The sequence below is a fragment of the Bidens hawaiensis genome, unplaced genomic scaffold (genome assembly GCF_021521415.1).
Source record: "Bidens hawaiensis isolate Kalapana, Puna unplaced genomic scaffold, B.hawaiensis_p1.1 tig00047618_1, whole genome shotgun sequence".
In the NCBI taxonomy this organism is placed as follows: Eukaryota; Viridiplantae; Streptophyta; class Magnoliopsida; order Asterales; family Asteraceae; genus Bidens; species Bidens hawaiensis.
The window spans coordinates 14,039-20,005 of NW_027498523.1; the positions used below are offsets into that span (position 1 = coordinate 14,039).

Genomic DNA, 5,967 nt, shown 5'->3' on the forward strand with positions numbered 1-5,967 from the left:
ACTTCGTGATTCTGGACATGGATGAAGACAACTCTGTACCCCTTATCCTAGGAAGACCATTGTTAGCTACCGCTAGAGCACTCATAGATGTTTGCACTGACAAATTCACTCTCAAGGTAGAGGATGAGGAGGTAACTTTCAACATAGGAAAATCAATGAAACATCCTCAGTATACTGATGACTCCGCATATATCCTAGATATGTGTGAATTAATAGTAAGCTGCCATCTACGAAAAACAACTGACAAAAAAAAGCACGCGACACACAACTGATTAACGAGAAGGCACATGCCGACAATTTAGAAGAACAAGTTGTTTGTCAAGAGGAGGAAGAAGAAAGCAACTCAGACGAGACATTTGAAACAGTAGACAGAGATCTAGAACCTAAAGCCAGACCCTCTATCGAAGATCTACCTAAGAACTTAAAAAATTACCCAAACACCTCGAGCACGTTTTCCTTGAAGACAACTCTCATTTACTTGCCATCATTTTTTCCGACGTTTCGAGCTATGAGAAAGAAAAACTACTTGAAGTTCTCAAATATCCTAAGAAAGCCATCTCTTGGAAAATTATGGATATCAAAGGCATCAGCCTGTCATTTTGTACTCACAAGATTCTAATGGAACAAGACTTCAATCCCGTAGTGCAGCACCAGAGGCGACTAAATCCAAACATGCAAGACATGGTAAAGAAGGAAGTTCTTAAACTGCTTGATGCAGGATTGATTTATCCCAAATCCGATTCTCCATGGGTAAGTCCTGTTCAAGTAGTTCCAAAGAAAGGAGGAATGCCGGTAGTCACCAAAGACAAGAATGAGCTGATTGCTATGAAAACCGTCACGGGATGGCGAGTTTGCATCGACTATCGAAAATGCAACGATGCCACTAGGAAAGACCACCTCCCTCTCCCGTTCATTGATTAGATGCTCGAGCGTCTATCAGGAAAGATGTACTACTGTTTTGTTGACGTATTCTCTGGCTATTTTCAAATTCCAATCTCACCTGAAGATCAGGAGAAAACAACATTCACATGCCCCTATGGCACATTCGCTTACCGACGAATACCCTTTGTGCTGTGTAATGCTCCAGCTACTTTTCAACATTGTATGGCAGCTATCTTTCACGATATGATTGAGGATTCAATGGAAGTATTCATGGATGACTTCTCATCTTCAGTGATTCTTCCAATCTATGTCTTGAAAATCTAAAAAGGATGTTAGCATGGTGTGAGGAAGCCAACCTTGTGCTAAACTGGGAAAAACGTCATTTTATGGTTAAAGAAGGCATTGTTATCGGACACAAGATCTCTCAAACATGACTAGAGTTGGACAGAGCCAAAGTAGAAACCCTTTCAAAACTTCCACCACCCACATCTGTTAAGTCCATTCGAAGTTTCCTTGACCATGCAGATTTTTATCGTCGTTTCATAAAGAATTTTTCAAAAATAGCTCAGCCAATGACATAACTTCTTGAAAAGGATGCTTCATTCATCTTCTCCAAAGAATGTTTGAATGCATTCCAAATCCTGAAAGACAAACTTGTAGATGCTCTAATTATGGTAGCTCCAAACCGGACAGTACCATTCGAACTCATGTGTGATGCAAGAGACTTTGCAGTTGAAGCATTCTTAGGACAAAGGAAGGATAAGCACTTTCATCCAATCTACTACGCTAGCAAAACTCTAAATAATGCTCAATAGAATTACACAACTACCGAGAAGGAGCTTTTCGCTGTAGTTTTCGCTTTCGACAAATTCCGTTCTTATCTAGTCCTTTTAAAAACCATTGTCTACATGTTAGTACATGAAATATGACAAGTGATGAGAGTTAATATTGACAAGTCATTTTGTCTCGATTTGTGGCTCATTCATTAAAACAAGCAAGCTTAGGATGGTGAATGGCATGTGGTTAGCGAATGGCATGCAAGGACTAGCAAATGAGAACAATGGCTTACGAATGAAGGATATGGGATGCATTGGATACAAATGTAGAGCAAGGATAACAAATGGGCGCATGCATGTTATTCTTTAGATCTTGTGTACGTGCTAGGTCGTTTTTGTTCATCGATTAGTACTGAAACACATCGAAATAAACACCGTGCGTTTTCGGTTTTGTAGATAAATATCAAGTTCATCGATCCTTATCGGGGAAAACAAGTGGTATCAAAGCTTTCGATGCCCGACTCTACAGTTAATAGCTGAATCTCATGCTTAAGCGATGCTTCTAAGGTGTTCAATTTTGAATCCAAAGTGGCCGTGTTCTTCGGTTTGTGTTTTGATTGATTCGTATCAAAATTGCAGGGCCGGCCCTAACGGGGGCCGGGTGATCTACGACCACAGACTCGACACCCCACTAGGCCGAATTTTTTTTAAATCATATGTATTTTTATTAAAACAATATGTATATTTAGTGTTTAAACTTAATTACATAAACACTATCTTGGCCTATTGGCAAAGGGGTATTACTCCCTACCAAAAGGTTATGTGTTCTAGTCTCATCTAAGACATGTTTAATCATATTTTTATACAAAATATATAACTTAAATTATAACCCAGTAAGCCCATATTAAAATTAAATTATTTAACCCAAATAAAAAAATACTCTTTTTACTTAAGGCCCAAAAATATTTTTGCATTTGATCCAATTTTTTTTTTGATTTCTCGAAGCCAGACATGGTTAGAGCGCCACTCACACTATAATACATTCATGTATAGAAGCTTATGATCCACAGCCACATATATTATCTTCACCCTCATGCACGTGCATGCATATTTAAATTGTCAATAAAATTTGCTCCATATTCAGCTAGTCCCAAAACACACTTAGGTATACATCTACGTACATAAAGGCATTAATAAATGTTATAGAATTAATTCTTTTGTATACATTGTGTTGTGGGTTCTTTCTTGTTTTCATCAACATAGCCATTGGAACAAAATAATTGTATATCACGACTTGATTAATTAATAGGTGTTTGATTAGAAAGTAGCTGGGATTTCTTACTCTTTTGTTGGATTACATGAGGATCAGCTGCTTTATATAGGCTCGTTGGATTTCTCCTACTGTTGCAATGGTTCATAGAACGGATGCAACCCCTCGGAGTTGCAACTTGGTTCGATTACATACAATGCGACGCAACTTGGTTCCTAGTTTCAAGTTTAACAATTAATCAAGTGGTGATAAGAGATAATTGTTGAGGGAAAGGTGCATTCTGCGCTGAAGAAGATATTCATTCATTTGCTCAAACAAATGTAACCATAAATATGAGGAAGTAAATGGCACCTAAGCTTGTACCTCTCAAATAGGGTATTCCGATCCAAATGTAATTGAAAAATAAACATCAAAATGATATAAAAGTAACTATACAAAGATACCGAATTTTAGCATGAAAAACCTTACATATGAGTGTAGAAGTCATGGGATTACTATCACCGATATTAGGACAATACAAGTTCTTGCCTAGAAATATTAGGGTACACAATAATCATCATTCGGAACAAATTATTCATTAAAACAAACCAAGTAAAAGATATCTTCAAAATAAATTATTGATAGATCTGGGAACATCTCTTTCTTCACAAAAGCTCCAAAAACACATGTGTGCATTGTTCCTTTCAACATAATACCCACCCGGAGAAAAAAACACTCTTTTTTCGTTTCTTGTTTTAAAATTGATGGCAACATTAATTCTCCCAAACAAACCTAATTTTTTTTTTCTTCTCTAGGAAGCATGGGCTTTTCCTCGTAAGAAAACCCAATATCACCACGTACCATCCATTATTGTCATCGTTATCTTCTTCAACAAATTTAAAAATTAAGCATTATTTCTTGGTAAAAACATTGAATCACAAATTTTAATTTAATTTTGTAAGAAGAATTAAGGGCGGAGGGAGTGGTCATCCCATCCAAATCCGCCTTTCACTCAATCTCCCATTCACATAGGCGTCACATCAGATTTCCACGATCGACTCAGTCCATATTCCAAGTGTGGAAATGTTCATCTTTCATATTTCACTATTTTAACTTATCAAAATTGTAAAAAATTAAGCCTAAAGCCGTTTGAAATGATAGGGAGGCTCTGCGAGCAGAAATCGATCAGCTGCATTTATTCGGTCCCCAGGAGTCCGAGGTGGTGTTCCCGGCCGAAGCCAAGCCAAGGCCACCGCGAGACTACTCCATGTACCCTAATAAGTAAACGAAGCACACTTAATTTCAGAATTGTTTTCTAGAATTACATTGACTTTTATTATTATATATATTATCTGTTGGAAGTTCCTTATACGTGGAAGTTCCTTATACATGAGTATACATAGAGGAAGACACTACGTATATTTCTATTCAAATGCCTATAAAATGGACATCAATTAGGGCTAAGGTAGAGAGAACGAACAATGTCAATAGAAAAGTGTTCACTACATCAGTAAAAGTCCAAAAGGATGAGACCAACAAGTGGTGACAAGAATTTAGTATTAAGGAAAGGTGCATGGTCAGCCGAAGAGGATATGCTTCTCAAGAACTATATCCAGAAATATGGGGAAGGAAAGTGGCACCTAGTACCTCTCAAAGCAGGTAAAAAGGTTGTCTTGTTATTTCTAGGGGTAGCGGCGCAGCTTGTTGCCCGCTTGCCTTCTGTTTCGATGTAATCCAATAAACAATTTATAATAATAAATTAACTCTCTAGTAAAAAAAAAAAATATTTACTTTAAATTGATTCTATGGCATATGTAATGTTTCTGTGTGTACTTGCAGGCTTAAATCGATGCAGAAAAAGTTGCAGGCTACGATGGATAAATTATCTTAGTCCCAATATAAAACAAGGTGATTTTGAGGAAGATGAAGTTGACCTCATACTTAGGCTTCACACGCTTTTAGGAAACAGGTGAGTAAAATCAAAATAACCTAATAGACCACACAGACTTAATTACTTTGTTTGATTTTTAATTTTTACAAGAAGAGCATAATCAAAAAACCTAAAATGCACTCTAACTCTTATATGTTTGATTGTCTGCCTTTTAGAATTCTTGTGTACAAAAATGCGTGTTATCATATTCCACGTGTTAGGGTTGTATACAAGAAAGAAAAGTACATTCTTTTTCTTATATGAAAAAGAACTAGATTTGAAATCTGCTTTAAGCCCTTAAAAGGTTATGGGTGTTTTCATTCATTTTCATAACACTAGGGGTAACACTAGGAAGAAATAATGACATTGATTTTAACTTTAGATGGTCATTGCAGGGAGACTACCAGGAAGAACTGCCAATGATGTCAAGAACTACTGGAACACACATGTTCTACCCCGTCACAAACCAAAAAGGCAATCACAATGTGTTGCTGTTTCGATTATTAGGCCTCAACCATGTACCTTATCCAAAACATTAAAGTTGTACCCTCACATTGAACCTCATGGCACATGTAACTTGATAACATCATCAAATGATGGTTTCAGTAACGAGTTCAATACTTCTCCGGGGCTAGCCTCTTCACCCACCGTTGCTAATGACATGATTAACGAGTATTTGGAGATGAATGGTTTAGAGGGTGTCGGGCAAGAAGATGATGAAAACAGTTTATTCAGTTTCCCCATTAATGATGTCATGTGCAACCTCCTTCATTCAGAACACATTGGAGGATCAAATTTAAAAATATAAACAATTAAGGTAAGTATTATCAGGTGAAGTGAGTCCATGAATTAACTTGAATTCCCTTTTGGTAATTTATTTTTTAATTTCATCTTTTTAATTGATCTAATGTATTTTTCTTAGATATAGTAAATTTGCATTGGATTAAAAGTCTTAATTATTTTATTTGTCTTTATTTTATTTTAATTAAGTTCTTTCTTGTAGCATCTTATTACCCTGGCTGGTATCAAAATCACTGACTCGTTGGAGGATCAAATCATTTATCCTTATCAAGTTCAGTTTGGTTTAATTATGGTTATAAGTCCTTGGTCGTGATGTGTTTATTGTTTGG

At 36.5% G+C, this 5,967-nt stretch overlaps 1 pseudogene; it reads left to right on the plus strand.

The window, feature by feature from the left end:
• The first annotated feature begins 4,433 nt into the window (after nucleotides 1-4,433).
• LOC143597130 (transcription factor MYB114 pseudogene) lies at nucleotides 4,434-5,645 on the plus strand (annotated as a pseudogene).
• Nucleotides 5,646-5,967: the final 322 nt, after the last annotated feature.